This window comes from Rhinopithecus roxellana, chromosome 16 (assembly GCF_007565055.1).
Source record: "Rhinopithecus roxellana isolate Shanxi Qingling chromosome 16, ASM756505v1, whole genome shotgun sequence".
Lineage (NCBI taxonomy): Eukaryota > Metazoa > Chordata > Mammalia > Primates > Cercopithecidae > Rhinopithecus > Rhinopithecus roxellana.
In genome coordinates, this window is record NC_044564.1 from 69272164 (window position 1) to 69290447 (window position 18284).

Here is an 18284-nt window from a genome sequence, read left to right on the forward strand (position 1 = left end):
ATAGTTTACCCAGTTCCCTATGTTTGAAACTTTGTGTTTATGATAAGTTACATTATTAAAGTAATATATTAATCAGTTACTCTTTGCAAATACTAGTATAAAATGTGAAGATTTTAATATAAGTATCTATTTTAATGTATTCCAGTAACCTATGCATGGTTCTTTTTACTCAGACAAATAGTCACATTATACCTTACTCCTGGTAAGGTAATCTTAAAGCATAAGTTTAACTTATACTTTGAGATGAACTTAAAGCAAATGAAAAAGAAAAGACTTTTTGTTCTTTAGGTCTCCATTCTTCATGTTATTTGCTTGTGGAATGAATGATTTCTTAGAAAATTATTTTGCAGAGAAAAAATTATTTCATTATATTAGAAAACAGTATTTAAATCACTGTCACATATAATTTTAAGTTACACTTAAATTCTCTAATTCTAGTATCTAGTGCTTTGATTCAAACAATACATATAAACATTTTAATGGTGAAGGATTAGTGTTATGACAGTTAAGAATTGTGTTCTGACTTTATTCCCAGAGTAGCCTTGTACCCAAACCTTAACTGCATTCCAGCTTACACCAGAAGTTTCTGGATTTTACAGGCTTGGCCGTTGGAAATGTGGCAGTGGGATACCAGATGAGACTGAGCTCTATGTTACAATTTAGACACAGTCACTGATACCACAACCACTGTATAGGAACCATATTTCCCAAAATGATTTCATCCCATATACATTTTACTGGCTAGTATTTTCTTTTCTTCTCTTTAGTATCCTCTCTTTCTTCCCTTTCCTTTTCCTTTCTCCTGCTCTTCCTTTCTTCTCTAGTTAAATGACATTGTTTTATATTTCACCATGATATTGTAAACTATATGTATTCCTAAATTTTTTTTTTGTGCAAATAGCAAAGTGACATGAAAGAACGTTTTTTAAAAGAAAGAAAAAATTCTCAACTTTAATTGTTCAATCTTATTATACAAAAAACAATTGAACTTTTCAGTGTTCTCTTAAATAATACGCTAGACCACTGGCTTTTCATAAGAGTAAATTCTGATATTGGCAGAGGAAAATTATAAAAGGTTAGAGTTGTTACAAAAACTATTTTACTTATTCTCCTTGGAAGAGGAATTTTCTTCGTTGAGAGTTTGGAAAGTAGTGGTATAGTTACTTCTTGGGAGTTTCTTCAATTGCATACACTATGAGAAAAATAAAAATAGTACACTAGGGATTCAACTAAAAATCTGTGTTAGACATACTTGTTTTTTTTTCCTTTTTGCAACCAATTTTAATTTCCTTTCTTATAATTTTTGAGGTGCCATACTTGGTAGTATCAAGTAAGAAATCCACGTTTTAGCACAGATTTCAACTACTTGTAAAGAGAAAATTAGGAGGAATAAAAAGCACTTCAGTTACTATATGGTTCATGTGCATTTTAGAGAGAGTATGGTATAGATGATCAAATGAGTTACTTTAATATGAATTTCTCCCTGAAGCTACTCTCAGTTCTAGCTATTTCAAATCTTATCTATTCTAAGGTAAATGTCTTACTTTTGCTACTATGTTATAGGTATAACTTATATTTCATTGTTATATGTAATTTTATTTTTAATACAGTTTTTCTTTAGATGATAGAAAGGTCCAAGAACATATAATATTCAGAAAGTACTTCAGGAAAGAATAAGAATCAGAATTTAGAAATTTTCCATCTCAAAAATCGCTATGAACTCAAATAAATGTAACGAGTGATTAACTAGAATTAGATTTAATTTGAATATTCTGTACATAGGGAGAAATAACTGATGTGGTAACTAAGAATTCTCTACTGATAAAGTAACTCCCCAAGTATTACATAGATACAGACAAATTATCTTTAGTTAATACATTGGTATAGACTTTGTGGGCTCTCACATAATAACTAAAGCTTGGGATGGAAGATGTCAAGATCCCAGATTCTCATCTACTGAGAAATTTTTCAGGTTACCAACTTGAGGATTTGGGTAACATCTGTTGATTTCTGTGATATTTTTAATAATGGAACTTAGGAAAACAGATTAAGTTCAGTCTTTCTTTTCCCACCTATTTGTGGTGGAATTCCTGTATGCTCGGTAAATATTCTAATTTAATTATTTTGTATCTTTTTCTCGTGATTTTAATACCCTCAACATTTTTTTTTATTCTAAAGTATTGAATCAGGCATCAATAGGTTTTGAACTTATAGGCCTTGAATTTATTGTGCATTAATAAGTAATATTTAAGATAGATTTCAATATTTGGGCAGCCTCCGTACTAAAAATATTGCTTTATATTCAGGAAAACTTTTCAAAGACTTTCACCTTTTTCATATGTAGTTAAAAGTACCATTGTTTGTTAGGAGGTTGATAAGAGGAACACAAAGTATTCTTTGGCATTTTTTTCCCTATCAGTTTCATTGCATTGTGTTTTAAACCATTGTAGAATTTCCTCAACAAAGCTTAGAAAAAGAAATATGAACTGTATAGGCCAAACCACTGAAGTTTTGGAAGAAAATTTTAACCAAGATAATGGATTTTTTACATGTTTAGATTGAACTGTCATCATTTTAACTGTATTCTTTTTTTATATATATTTTGCCTACTCTAAAGATATGTATGACATATAGATAGTATTTTACAACTATGAGCTAAATAGTATACTAGGTAAATGACAAAGATTTGTGATTCCCAAAAGCAGGTGCTATAAATATCATTGTAAAATACTTTAAACCTATTTTGAAATGCACTATAGCCCTATACTAAGCATTATTCTATAGATGGAATATATAAATAGCCACCAGCTATTTTCAAGAAAAATTAAGTATAAGTCTTTTGCATTTGTTCAAAGTATGTATCCGTTGCCACAGGTAAAGATATGAGTAAAAAACATGCTAGCCCCATTCTTCAGAGCTCCCTTTTAGTATGAGGAAAATGTTATACACATACAATGTTTAATTTTATAGATTTATTTATGTTTCACAGGTCATACACTATTTAATTTAGACAAAAAGTAGGAAAAGAATGATATTTTCTCAGACTAGGCATTCAAACATGAGAAATTAACTTTGTTTTCTATAAAGGATTTTTGGAAAGTTAGGAGATACAGAAAAATAGAAAGCACATATAAGAAATACCCATATACCCTTTAGAAATTAACACATATTCTTCCACTGTATATTTTAAAGATAGAAAATGTGATAAATAAAGCTAAATTTTTATTTAATCATTATCTACAGCCCCATCCTCTTCTACTCATCTCTGGAGACACTTTCCAGGTGTTCATGCTAATTTTCCAATAATTTAAAAAAATTGTTGCATACATATGTACATTGGTAAATAATGTACAGCATTATTTTTATTGTAGTATAGTTTTTTGTTCGTTTGTTTGTTTTTGAGATTGAGTCTCAGTCTGTCACCCAGGCTAGAGTGCAGTGGCACAATCTCGGCTCACTGCAACCTCCGCCTCCTGGTTTCAAGCAATTCTTTTTGGCTCAGCCTCCCAAGTAGCAGGGACTATAGGCAAGCAACACCATGCCTGGCTAACTTTTGTGTTTTCAGTAGAGTCGAGGTTTCACCATGTTGGCTAGGGTGGTCTCGAACTCCTGACCTCACGTGATCCACCCACATCAACCTCCCAAAGTGTAGCCATTGGGTCCTGGACTTTTCTTTGCTGGGAGACTTTTTATTAGGGCTTCGTTCTTGTTACTTGCTATTGATCTGTTCAGGTTTGGGATTTCTTCATGGTTCAATCTTGGTAGATTGTATATGTCTAGGAATTTGTCTATTTGTTCTAGATTTTCCAGTTTATTGGCATATAGTTGGTGATAGTAGCCACTAACAATACTTTAAATTTATGCAGTATCTGTTGTAATATCTGCTTTTTCACCTCTGGTTTTATTTGTCTTCTCATTTTCTTGGTCTGGTTAAAGGTTGGTATATTTTGTTTTACTTTTTGAGAAATCAACTTTTTGTTTTATTGATTTTTTTCATATTTTATTCATTTTAATTTCATTTATTTCTGCTCTGATATTTACTATTTCTTTTCATCTGCTAATTTTGGTTTTGGTTTGCTCTAGCTTTTCTAGTTCTTCAAGATGCATCATTCGGTTGTTTATCTGAAATGTTTCTTCTTTTTTGATGTAAGTGCTTTTAGGTATAAACTTCCCTCTTAGTATTGCTTTTGCTATGTTCCATAGGTCTTGGTATGTTGTACTTCGATTATTTGTATCAAGAAATTATTAAATTTTCCTCTTAATTTCTTGTTTCTTAATTTCTTCACTTGTCATTCAGGAATATACTGTGTAATTTCCATGTGTTTCTATAGTTTCCAAAGTTCCTCTTGTTATTGATTTCTACTTTAATTCCTTTGTGATCAGAGAAAATACTTGATACAACTTCAACTTTTTTGAAATTTTTAAGATTTGTTTTGTGGCCTAACATATGGTCTATTCTTGAGACTCATCCATATGCTAAGGAGAAGAATGTGTATTCTGCAGCTGTTTGATGAAGTGTTCTGTAAATATCTATTAGGTCCATTTGGTTTATAATGTAGATTAAGTCTGATGTTTCTCTGTTGATTTTCTATCTGGATGATCTGTCCATTGCTGAAAGTAGGGTATTGAGATCTCCAGCTATTATTGTATTGTCATACTGAAGTCTGACTTTCTCTTTAGTGCTAACAGTATTTGCTTTATATATCTGAGTACTCTGACGCTGGATATATAGGTATTTATAATTGTTATATCCTCTTGCTAAATTGGCCCCTTTATCATTATATAATGACCTTCTTTTTCTCTTTTTATATTTTTTGTCTCAAATTTTAAAAATATGATAGAAGTATAGCTACTCATGTTCTTTTTTGGTTTCCACTTCATGGAATATCTTTTTCCATCCCTTTATTTTCAGTCGTGTGTGCATCTTTACAGGTGAAATGAGTTTCTTGTAGGTAGTGTATCATTGGGTCTTGTTTTTTAATCCATTCAGCTACTATGTATCTTTTGGTTGGAGAGTTTAGTCCATTTGCGTTCAGCATTATTATTCATAGACAAGTACTTGCTACTGCCATTTTGTTATTTATTTTCTGGTTGTTTTGCGGTCCTCTCTGTCTTTCATCCTTCCTATTTTTCTTTGTGTAAAAGTGATGTTTCTGGTAGTAGTTTTTAATTTCATGCTTGATGTGTGTGTGTGTATCTGTTGTAGGTTTTATGATTTCAGGTTACCATGAGGTTTGCAAATAATGCTTTTTTTTTTTTTTTGAGACGGTGTCTCGCTCTGTCACCCAGGCTGGAGTGCAGTGGCGCCATCTCCACTCACTGCAAGCTCCACCCCCTGGGTTCACGCCATTCTCCTGCCTCAGCCTCCCGTGTTGCTGGGACTACAGGCGCCCGCCACCATGCCCGGCTAATTTTTTGTATTTTTAGTAGAGACGGGGTTTCACAGTGTTAGCCAGGATGGTCTCGATCTCCTGACCTCGTGATCCGCCCGTCTCGGCCTCCCAAAGTGCTGGGATTACAGGCGTGAGCCACCGCAGCCGGCATTGCAAATAATGCTTTATAACCAAGTATTTTAAACGGATGACAACTAAACTCTGATTACAAAAACAATAGACAAGCAAAGAGAAACCTAATATACACTCTCCATTTTAACTTGATCCAATCCCTCACTTTTAAAGTTTTTGTTGTTTCTATTTATATCTTTTTTGTTTACACATCACAATTACACTGTTATTCTGTATTTGTGTATGTACATACTATTACCAGTGAGATTTTTTTTACCCTCAGATGATTTCTTACTGCTTATCTACATCGTTTTCTTTCAAGTTATAGAACTCCCTTTAGCATTTCTTGTAGGACAGGTCTAGTGTTGGCAAAATTCTCAGCTTTTGTTTGTCTGGGAAAGTCGTTATTTCATCTTAGTGTTTTAAGGATATTTTTGCTGTAGGATAAATGTTTTTTTTTTTTAGCACTTTGAATATGTCATGTCACTCTCTCCTGGCCTGTAAGGTTTCCACTGAGAAGTCTACTGTATTAGAGCTCTTTTATATGTTATTTATTTTCTTTCTTTTTTTTTTTTATTATACTTTAAGTTCTAGGGTACATGTGCATAACATGCAGGTTTGTTACATATGTATACTTGTGCCATGTTGGTGTGCTGCACCTATCAACTCGTCAGCACCCATCAATTCATTATTTATATCATGTATAACTCCCAATGCAATCCCTCCCCCCTCCCCCCTCCCCATGATAGGCCCCAGTGTGTGATGTTCCCCTTCCCGAGTCCAAGTGATCTCATTGTTCAGTTCCCACCTATGAGTGAGAACATGCAGTGTTTGGTTTTCAGTTCTTGTGACAGTGTGCTAAGAATGATGGTTTCCAGCTGCATCCATGTCCCTACAAAGGACGCAAACTCATCCTTTTTTATGGCTGCATAGTATTCCATGGTGTATATGTGCCACATTTTCTTAATCCAGTCTGTCACAGATGGACGTTTGGGTTGATTCCAAGTCTTTGCTATTGTGAATAGTGCCGCAGTAAACATACATGTGCATGTGTCTTTGTAGTAGAATAATTTATAATCCTTTGGGTATATACCCAGTGGTGGGATGGCTGGGTCATATGGTACATCTAGTTCTAGATCCTTGAGGAATTGCCATACTGTTTTCCATAATGGTTGAACTAGTTTACAATCCCACCAACAGGGCAAAAGTGTTCCCATTTCTCCACATCCTCTCCAACACCTGTTGTTTCCTGACTTTTTAATGATTGCCGTTCTAACTGGTGTGAGGTGCTATCTCATTGTGGTTTTGATTTGCATTTCTCTGATGGCGAGTGATGATGAGCATTTTTTCATGTGTCTGTTGGCTGTATGAATGTCTTCTTTTGAGAAATGTCTGTTATATCCTTTGCCCACTTTTTGATGGGGTTGTTTGTTTTTTTCTTGTAAACTTGTTTGAGTTCTTTGTAGATAATGGATATTAGCCCTTTGTCAGATGAGTAGATTGCAAAATTTTCTCCCATTCTGTAGGTTGCCTGTTCACGCTGATGGTAGTTTCTTTTGCTGTGCAGAAGCTCTTTAGTTTAATTAGATCCCATTTGTCAATTTTGGCTTTTGCTGCCATTGCTTTTGGTGTTTTAGACATGAAGTCCTTGCCCATGCCTATGTCCTGAATGCTATTACCTAGGTTTTCTTCTAGGGTTTTTATGGTATTAGGTCTAACATTTAAGTCTCTAATCCATCTTGAATTAATCTTCGTATAAGGAGTAAGGAAAGGATCCAGTTTCAGCTTTCTACTTATGGCTAGCCAATTTTCCCAGCACCATTTACTAAATAGGGAATCCTTTCCCCATTTCTTGTTTCTCTCAGGTTTGTCAAAGATCAGATGTCTGTAGATGTGTGGTATTATTTCTGAGGACTCTGTTCTGTTCCATTGGTCTATATCTCTGTTTTGGTACCAGTACCATGCTGTTTTGGTTACTGTAGCCTTGTAGTATAGTTTGAAGTCAGGTAGCGTGATGCCTCCAGCTTTGTCCTTTTGACTTAGGATTGTCTTGGCAATGAGGGCTCTTTTTTGGTTCCATATGAACGTTAAAGCAGTTTTTTCCAATTCTGTGAAGAAACTCATTGGTAGCTTGATGGGGATGGCATTGAATCTATAAATAACCTTGGGCAGTATGGCCATTTTCACAATATTGATTCTTCCTATCCATGAGCATGGTATGTTCTTCCATTTGTTTGTGTCCTCTTTGATTTCACTGAGCAGTGGTTTGTAGTTCTCCTTGAAGAGGTCCTTTACATCCCTTGTAAGTTGGATTCCTAGGTATTTTATTCTCTTTGAAGCAATTGTGAATGGAAGTTCATTCATGATTTGGCTCTCTGCTTGTCTGTTACTGGTGTATAAGAATGCTTGTGATTTTTGCACATTGATTTTGTATCCTGAGACTTTGCTGAAGTTGCTTATCAGCTTAAGGAGATTTTGGGCTGAGACAACGGGGTTTTCTAAATATACAATCATGTCATCTGCAAACAGGGACACTTTGACTTCTTCTTTTCCTAACTGAATACCCTTTATTTCTTTCTCTTGCCTGATTGCCCTAGCCAGAACTTCCAACACTATGTTGAATAGGAGTGGTGAGAGAGGGCATCCCTGTCTTGTGCCAGTTTTCAAAGGGAATTTTTCCAGTTTTTGCCCATTCAGTATCATATTAGCTGTGGGTTTGTCATAAATAGCTCTTATTATTTTGAGGTACGTTCCATCAATACCGAATTTATTGAGCGTTTTTAGCATGAAGGGCTGTTGGATTTTGCCAAAGGCCTTTTCTGCATCTATTGAGATAATCCTGTGGTTCTTGTCTTTGGTTCTGTTTATATGCTGGATTACCTTTATTGATTTGCAAATGTTGAACCAGCCTTGCATCCCAGGGATGAAGCCCACTTGATCATGGTGGATAAGCTTTTTGATGTGCTGCTGAATCCGCTTTGCCAGTATTTTATTGAGGATTTTTGCATCGATGTTCATCAGGGATATTGGTCTAAAATTCTCTTTTTCTGTTGTGTCTCTGCCAGGCTTTGGTATCAGGATGATGTTGGCCTCATAAAAAGAGTTAGGGAGGATTCCCTCTTTTTCTATTGATTGGAATAGTTTCAGAAGGAATGGTACCAGCTCCTCCTTGTACCTCTGGTAGAATTCAGCTGTGAATCCATCTGGTCCTGGACTTTTTTTGGTGGGTAGGCTATTAATTATTGCCTCAATTTCAGAGCCTGCTATTGGTCTATTCAGGGATTCACCTTCTTCCTGGTTTAGTCTTGGGAGAGTGTAAGTGTCCAGGAAATTATCCATTTCTTCTAGATTTTCTAGTTGATTTGCCTAGAGGTGTTTATAGTATTCTCTGATGATAGTTTGTATTTCTGTGGGATCGGTGGTGATATCCCCTTTATCATTTTTTATTGCGTCTATTTGATTCCTCTCTCTTTTCTTCTTTATTAGTCTTGCTAGCGGTCTGTCAATTTTGTTGATCTTTTCAAAAAACCAACTCCTGGATTCATTGATTTTTTGGAGGGTTTTTTGTGTCTCTATCTCCTTCAGTTCTGCTCTGATCTTGGTTATTTCTTGCCTTCTGCTAGCTTTTGAATGTGTTTGCTCTTGCCTCTCTAGTTCTTTTAATTGTGATGTTAGAGTGTCAATTTTAGATCTTTCCTGCTTTCTCTTGTGGGCATTTAGTGCTATAAATTTCCCTCTACACACTGTTTTAAATGTGTCCCAGAGATTCAGGTATGTTGTATCTTTGTTCTCATTGGTTTCAAAGAACATCTTTATTTCTGCTTTCAGTTCGTTATGTACCCAGTAGTCATTCAGGAGCAGGTTGTTCAGTTTCCATGTAGTTGAGCGGTTTTGATTGAGTTTCTTAGTCCTGAGTTCTAGTTTGATTGCACTGTGGTCTGAGAGACAGTTTGTTATAATTTCTGTTCTTGTACATTTGCTGAGGAGTGCTTTACTTCCAATTATGTGGTCAATTTTGGAATAAGTGTGATGTGGTGCTGAGTAGAATGTATATTCTGTTGATTTGGGGTGGAGAGTTCTATAGATGTCTATTAGGTCCGCTTGGTGCAGAGATGAGTTCAATTCCTGGATATCCTTGTTAACTTTCTGTCTCGTTGATCTTTCTAATGTTGACAGTGGAGTGTTGAAGTCTCCCATTATTATTGTATGGGAGTCTAAGTCTCTTTGTTAGTCTCTAAGGACTTGCTTTACGAATCTGGCTGCTCCTGTATTGGGTGCATATATATTTAGGATAGTTAGCTCTTCCTGTTGAATTGATCCCTTTCCCATTATGTAATGGCCTTCTTTGTCTCTTTTGATCTTTGATGGTTTAAAGTCTGTTTTATCAGAGACTAGGATTGCAACCCCTGCTTTTTTTTGTTCTCCATTTGCTTGGTAGATCTTCCTCCATCCCTTCATTTTGAGCCCATGTATATCTCTGCATGTGAGATGGGTCTCCTGAATACAGCAGACTGATGGGTCTTGACTCTTTATCCAGTTTGCCAGTCTGTGTCTTTTAATTGGAGCATTTAGTCCATTTACATTTAAGGTTAATATTGTTATGTGCGAACTTGATCCTGCCATTATAATATTAACTGGTTATTTTGCTCGTTAGTTGATGCAGTTTCTTCCTATCCTCGATGGTCTTTACATTTTGGCATGTTTTTGCAATGGCTGGTACTGGTTGTTCCTTTCCATGTTTAGGGCTTCCTTCAGGGTCTCTCGTAAGGCAGGCCTGGTGGTGACAAAATCTCTAAGCATTTGCTTATCTGTAAAGGATTTTATTTCTCCTTCACTTATGAAACTTAGTTTGGCTGGATATGAAATTCTGGGTTGAAAATTCTTTTCTTTAAGAATGTTGAATATTGGCCCCCACTCTCTTCTGGCTTGTAGAGTTTCTGCCGAGAGATCTGCTGTTAGTCTGATGGGCTTCCCTTTGTGGGTAACCCGACCTTTCTCTCTGGCTGCCCTTAAGATTTTTTCCTTCATTTCAACTTTGGTGAATCTGGCAATTATATGTCTTGGAGTTGCTCTTCTGGAGGAGTATCTTTGTGGTGTTCTCTGTGTTTCCTGAATTTGAATGTTGGCCTGCCCTACTAGGTTGGGGAAGTTCTCCTGGATGATATCCTGAAGAGTGTTTTCCAAGTTGGTTCCATTTTCCCCCTCACTTTCAGGCACCCCAATCAGACATAGATTTGGTCTTTTTACATAATCCCATACTTCTTGCAGGCTTTGTTCATTTCTTTTTCTTCTTTTTTCTTTTGGTTTCTCTTCTCGCTTCATTTCATTCATTTGATCCTCAATCGCTGATACTCTTTCTTCCAGTTGATCGAGTCGGTTACTGAAGCTTGTGGATTTGTCATGTATTTCTCGTGTCATGGTTTTCATCTCTGTCATTTCGTTTATGACCTTCTCTGCATTAATTAGTCTAGCTGTCAATTCTTCCACTCTTTTTTCAAGATTTTTAGTTTCTTTGCGCTGGGTACGTAATTCCTCCTTTAGCTCTGAGAAGTTTGATGGACTGAAGCCTTCTTCTCTCATCTCGTCAAAGTCATTCTCTGACCAGCTTCGATCCGTTGCTGGCGATGGGCTGCGCTCCTTTGCAGGGGGAGATGCGCTCTTATGTTTTGAATTTCCAGCTTTTCTGCCCTGCTTTTTCCCCATCTTTGTGGTTTTATCTGTCTGTGGTCTTTGATGATGGTGATGTACTGATGGGGTTTTGGTATAGGTGTCCTTCCCGTTTGATAGTTTTCCTTCTGACAGTCAGGACCCTCAGCTGTAGGTCTGTTGGAGATTGCTTGAGGTCCACTCCAGACCCTGTTTGCCTGGGTATCAGCAGCAGAGGTTGCGGAAGATAGAATATTGCTGAACAGCGAGTGTACCTGTCTGATTCTTACTTTGGAAGCTTCCTCTCAGGGGTGTACTCCACCCTGCGAGGTGTGGGGTGTCAGACTGCCCCTGGTGGGAGATGTCTCCCAGTTAGGCTACTCAGGGGTCAGGGACCCACCTGAGCAGGCAGTCTGTCCCTTCTCAGATCTCAACCTCCGTGTTGGGAGATCCACTGCTTTCTTCAAAGCTGTCAGACAGAATCGTTTGTGTCTGCAGAGGTTCCTGCTGCTTTTGTTGTTGTTGTTGTTAACTGTGCCCTGTCCCCAGAGGTGGAGTCTATAGAGACACGCAGGTTTCCTTGACCTGCTGTGAGCTCCACCCAGTTCGAGCTTCCCAGCGGCTTTGTTTACCTACTTAAGCCTCAGCAATGGCGGGTGCCCCTCCCCCAGCCTCGCTGCTGCCTTGCGGTTGGATCGCAGACTGCTGTGTTAGCAATGAGGGAGGCTTTGTGGGCGTGGGACCCTCCCAGCCAGGTGTGGGATATATTCTCCTGGTGTGCCCGTTTGCTTAAAGTGCAGTATTGGGGTGGGAGTTACCCGATTTTCCAGGTGTTGTGTGTCTCAGTTCCCCTGGCTAGGAAAAGGGATTCCCTTCCCCCTTGTGCTTCCCAGGTGAGACGATGCCTCGCCCTGCTTCAGGTCTCGCTGGTTGGGCTGCAGCGGCTGACCAGCACCGATTGTCCGGCACTCCCTAGTGAGATGACCCCAGTACCTCAGTTGAAAATGCAGAAATCACTGGTCTTCTGTGTTGCTCGCGCTGGGAGTTGGAGACTGGAGCTGTTCCTATTCGGCCATCTTGCTCTGACCCCCCCTTATTTTCTTTTTCTGCTCTTAGGATCCTTTCTTTTTCCCTGACCTTTGGGATTTTGATTATTAAATGCCTTGAGGTAGTCTTCTTTGGGTTAAATCTCTTATTTGGTTAAATCTATGACCCTCTGATACCTGAATATTAGTATCTTTCTCTAGGTTAGGAAATTTCTCTGTTATTATTTCTTTGAGTAAACTTTCTATCCTGATTTCTCCCTCTCCCTCTTATTTAAGGCAGTAACTCTTACATTTGCTCTTTTGGGGGCTATTTTCTAGATCCTATAGGCAAGTTTTATTCTTTCTTTTCTTTTGTTCTCCCCTGTGTGTTTTTAAATAGCCCATTCTTAAGCTCACTAGTCTTTCTTCTTGATCAAGTCTGCTGTTGAGAGACTCTGATGCATTTTTCAGTTTGTCAGTTGAATCGTTCAGCTGCAAAATATCTGATTGGTTTTTAAAAATTATTTCAATCTTTTTGTTAAATATCTCTGATAGGATTCTGATTTTTTTCTGTTTTCTTGGTTCATTGAGCTTCCCCAAAACAGTGATTTTGAATTCTCTGTCTGAAAGGTCACATATCTCTCTGTCACCCTGGGATTAGCTATGTGTGCCTTATTTAGTTCATTTATTGAGGTCATGTTTTCCTGAGTGTTTTTGATGCTTGTGGATGTTTGCTGGTGTCTGGGCATGAAAGTGTTAGGTATTTATCCTAATCTTTGGATTCTGGACTTTTTTGTACTCTTCCTTCTTGAGAAGGCTTTCTAGATATTCAAAGGAATTGAGTGTTGTGACCTAAGTCTTGGGTCACTGCAGCCACGTCTCCACTAGGGGATACCCTAATCCCAGTAACACTGTGATTCTTGCAGACTTGTACTGCCTTGGTGGGCTTAGGTAAGATCCAGGAGAATTCCCTGGATTGCCAGACAGAGACTCTCATTCTCTTCCCTCACTTTGCCCCAAAGAAAAGGATTCTCTCCTTCCATGCTGGGCTGCTTGGAGTTAAGAGAGAGGTGACTCAGTCACTTCGATGTCCACCACTGCTGAGGCTGTGCTAGGTCACCCCTGAAGCTAGCAACATAGTAGTTATTGCCCAAGGCCTGTGGCAACTAGTGCGTGGCTACCACTGATGTTTATTTGAGGTCCAAGGACTCTTTAGTCAGCAGGTAGTGAATCGTGCCAGAACTGGATTCTTCTGATTAAAACAATGTATTTTTTCTCATTACTTATTAAAATCTGTATTGCAAAAGTGAACATCAAGGGATAGAAATAGGGTAAGACAGACTATATTGACTTACTCTTCCAGTTTGAATGATCAGATTTTTGACTTAAAGGTGTTACTCATAATTTAATTGAAACATATGAAAATGAGTCCCAAATCTTAAGACTAATAAGATGTAAATGCTCTCTTTTTTGTTCCAATAATATTACTTAAATGTATTATGCCGTGGATACCTCTTTCTAGTAACATATGTGTCATCCTAAAGACTCAAACAATATTAGCTCACAGAGACAAACTACCAGAACCCATATTATCAAAGAAAATGTGGCCATTATCCATAGCACACTTTTTGGAAAGTCTGTTGAATGTTTTATATTAGGCACTAACTATGTTTAAAACTTCAGCTGACAGATTTTGCTATAGTTTGAATATGTCCTCCAAGTTTTATGTGTTGGAAACTTAATCCCTAAATTCTTATGTTGATTAGAGGTAGGGTAATTAGGATTACAAAAGGTCATCAGCAGGGTCCCCATGATGGAACTGGTAGCTTTATAATGGAGGAAGAGGAGCCTGAGCTGACTGCCACACTCTTGCTCTTTCACCATGTAATGCCCTCTGCCATCTCATGACCTGGCAATAAGGCCTTCACCAGATGCTGTAACCATGCTCTTCGACTTCCTAACCTCCCAAACCATGAGCTAAATAAAACTCTATTCTTATAAATTGGCTAGTTTGTGGTATTCTGTTATAGAAATAGACAACAAAGACAGATATCACGTGAAATTTTTGTGGAATTATACATTCTGTATAGCGTATGTTCTAAAAAGCTCTCTCCTGAAATAATGTCTCTAGAGAAAACAGAATAATCTTTATCATTCATTTATATATGAATGGATGAGTTATTTTATTGATTATCTCTCAATATTTGTTTAAATAACAAAATTGATTTCAAGAGTTGTATTATTGCTACAGACTGAATTGTGTTCCTCCAAAATTCCTATGTTGAAACCCTAACTCCTGGTATGATGGTGTTGGGAGACGGGGCCTTTGGGAGGTAGTTAGATTTAAAGGAGGTCATGTGGGCCCTCATCATGTGATTAGTGTCCTAATAATAATAATAATAAGAGATACCAGATTCCACTCTCTCTTCCATAATAGGACACAACAAGACACCTGGCATCTGCAAGCCAGGAAGTGATCTGCCGCTAGAACCTGACTATAGTGACACCGTAGTCTTAGATGGCTAGCCCTCTAGAACTGTGAGAAAGTAAATTTCTGTTCTTTTAGCCACCCAGTCTGGTGGTTTGTTTTGACAGCCTGGGCAAACTAATACAGATTTTGGTGCCACGAATGAGGTGCTGCAGTAACACATCAAATGTGGAAGTGGCTTTGGAATTGGGTAACAGCTAGAAGATTTTTGAGGTGCTTGCTGGAAATATGTATGTTAAGGGTGATTCTAGTGAGGTCTCATATGGAAATGAGGAACATGCTACTGGAAACTAGAGGAAAAGCAATCCTTATGATAAAATATTTGTTTTTAAAAAAACCTTGGATTGGCTGAATTGTGTTCTAGTGTTATGTAGAAGATACAACTTGTGAGTGATGAAATTGGTTGAAATTTCTAAGCAAGCATTGCAGGAATGCCTTGATTTCTCCTGATTGCTTGGTTAAATGTAAAGGAGAGAGATAAATTGAATAGAAATTGTTAAGCATAAGTATACCACAACTTGGAAGATATGGACATTTTTCAGCCTACTGATAGTGCAAATAATGAGAAAGGTTGTTTTGAAGAGAACATTAAGAGTGTGACTGTATAATCATTTGATGAGGAGATTTGTGTGAATGTGAACCAGGGACCTAATCCTTCTCAACAGAAATCAGGAACAGAGATTGGATTATGCCAGGAGCAACCAGCTGGGTCTAAAGGAAATGAAGAAATAGACAATGAAGGAAAACTGTCAAACTTCTTGGATTTTCAGGATGGACCAATAGATCTATTTAACTATAAACCTGCATAATCCTTCAAGAAAAGAGAAGGACCCCAAAAGCAATTCGCATATTGCCATATTGCCACTCCCATCATGGGCCCAGAGTGCAAAGACTCAGGGATTAGGGCTACCTCCACATTGGTTTTAAAGAGAAAGAAACTATATAACTTCCAAATTATAGTGATAAATAGAATTTTTAAAAGTGTAAAAAGTAGACTAATCTCCATTAATCTAAAACTATTTACTGTTTCTGTCTTATTTCGATATTCTTCCTACATTTGACATATTGTTACCTGAAAGAGCTAAAGGTCAAAATTTTTGTCATGTTATATTTATATCCATGTATACATGTATATAATATATATACGTTTTATATATGTAATAATTTTATTTGAGTGATTAGAATCTTTTTTTTCATGAACTCTTGTTCTTTTCTTGGACATTAATTTCTTCTTTTATATCTTTAATCATTTTAAACAAGCTTATATATTCTTTCAAGTCACATGTTCTTGAGTTTCTAATCTTCCTATTTATTTTTTCTGCTTACTCTCAGCCGGAATGGGATGTTTCTACATGTGTTTACAATTTTGATTTGCAGCTCAGCTTTAGTGGATGTGTTTTTCTCTGTGGTAATTCCTTGAACCTTGTCTTTGGGGAGCATTCATCCAGACTGTTTTCTGTTTGCTTTTGCTACCTACCACTACTTAATATTTATATTAGTTCTCAGGGTAGTAAGATTCCTGACCTACACTGAAAAATTCAGATTTCAATCCACAAGAGGTAAAGTCACAGACATAAACATTACCAGTAGAGATAAAGTCACAGACATAAACATTACCAGTAGAGATAACTGAGAATTTTTGTACTCTGTCCTGGCCCCAATAAGAGACATATTTCTTTATTACCTTTCTATCCTAGCAATATTTTTTAGTCTACCCTTGAACTGGAGTTGCGGCACTCCAGAGGATTCTCAAATTTGGCCTCTCTAAGCCCAAGGTCAAAGTTTCAGCTCCTGCTCCCACAATTCCTGAAGTTGCTGGCCCTGGTGATTTCCATGCAGCAGGTGCTACCAAACATCCAGTCACATGCTCCCTGCTCTCCATAGGTGACTATGATCCCAGCCCTTGAGTCACTTCTTTTTTTTTTTTTTTTTTAGATTTTTCAGCAATACTTAAAAAAGAATACTTGATATCGTATATTTTCTATGTGATACAGAGGGTTTTCAGGTTATATTGTCTTCCAGGCTGCCAATCTTTAGATAGTTTTAAAAATTTCAACTGTATTTCCTATCAAATATGATATCACAGATTGAACAAAATATTTAAAATTTCATGAGTAAGGAGTACAGTGGGTGTATTATAGCCTATAAATCTCACATGAACTTTCAGTGGCTGTTTTCTTTTCTTTCTAAATTAATTACTAGAAGAACAAAGATAAATCATACTAATACATATAGGCATAACAGTTCAATACTATTCCAATTCCTTTTCCCACTTAATATTTTCTTTACTTCATGAGTCTGTGTATTTGGAAGCTAATGCAATTAAAACTACCAACATTTAAGGATTGATCATTGAGAATATTATTGCCCTTAGTTGGAGTAAGCCAGTGTTGGGGCTCTCAATGGTGGAAGTATCACATCTGTACCATAGTAGTCATCTTTCCTCTTGCCTCAGATTTCCAAATTTGGCTGCATAGTAACCCTTTAAGATCATTATTTCATTCATCAAGCATTGATTGGGTATCTTCTGTGTGCTAGGGTCCATGAAGGATAATGGGAACACAACAGTGAACTAGACACAGGTATGGTTTTACTCTCATGGAGCTTATTTGTTGTAAGAAACAGAATATAATAACCATGCGATAGAATAAGTAAAATAATTAAAGATTACAGAGAGTGCATTGTAATTAAGGATAAAGGAGAGAAAGGTTGGCTTTAGATCAACCTTGGTCAAGGAATGGCATTTCTGAGAAGGTAACATTGACACCAAGGCCCAAAGCATGAGAGGTAGTATAACAAAATTAGCAGAATCACTTTCAGATTTATTAGGCGTCCTCTCTCACTTTTCAGCCTCATGAGTATACTGCCCTGCAGTACAGAAGAAGGATAATAAATATTAATGGGGAAAAGTTACTCTAGACAGATTATGATAATAATAATAGTGAGAATAGCTAACCTTTATGTGCTTACTACATACAGGGCATCTTCTAAGCACTTTATGTGCATTCATTCATTTAATTTTCTCAACATCCCTGTGAGATGAAATACTGTTTTTATCTCCATTTTACAGAAATTAACTATACAAGTTCGTATGCCTACTGAATGACTCAGCTACTGATGCCTTCTCAAAAGTTTATTTTGATTTGTTGTATTTGTTTTATGAAAAAGCTGGTTTTATTTTTCAGTATTAAGATTAGGTTATATTTGCACGGTGGAAGCTTTTGCAAACTTGGTATTTTTCTTATTTGATCTTCATAACCTGTGATGTAATTATTCTCATTCAAAAAATATTTCAGTTGAAATCCAGAGAGTTTAGTTGTCCATGTTTATTTCACTAGTATGTTTTAGATCTTTTGCTCAAATTCTAGTGTTCTGACTCTATTATCCCTTCTTTGCTATGCAATGTTTCAAATAAATGCATTCTCAAGGTCACAATAATACACAATTATAGGAAGGAAAGTTATTTTAGTGTTCTAAAATCAGAATAGCATATATATTAAATGATTAAATACTTTAATCATTGGGTGATATTTGTTATTTACTTTTTTTATAAAACATATTCATTTATTAATTTATTCCAGCTCATTCCTTGAAAGATTTGAGGCAGTTAGTGTCTATTAT

The 18284-nt window shown here is 36.7% G+C and overlaps 1 protein-coding gene across 2 annotated transcripts in view; it reads left to right on the forward strand.

The window, feature by feature from the left end:
* The window catches only part of CNTLN (centlein), a 391924-nt gene that overhangs the window by 291922 nt on the left and 81718 nt on the right, over nucleotides 1-18284 (forward strand). The window lies entirely within an intron of this gene.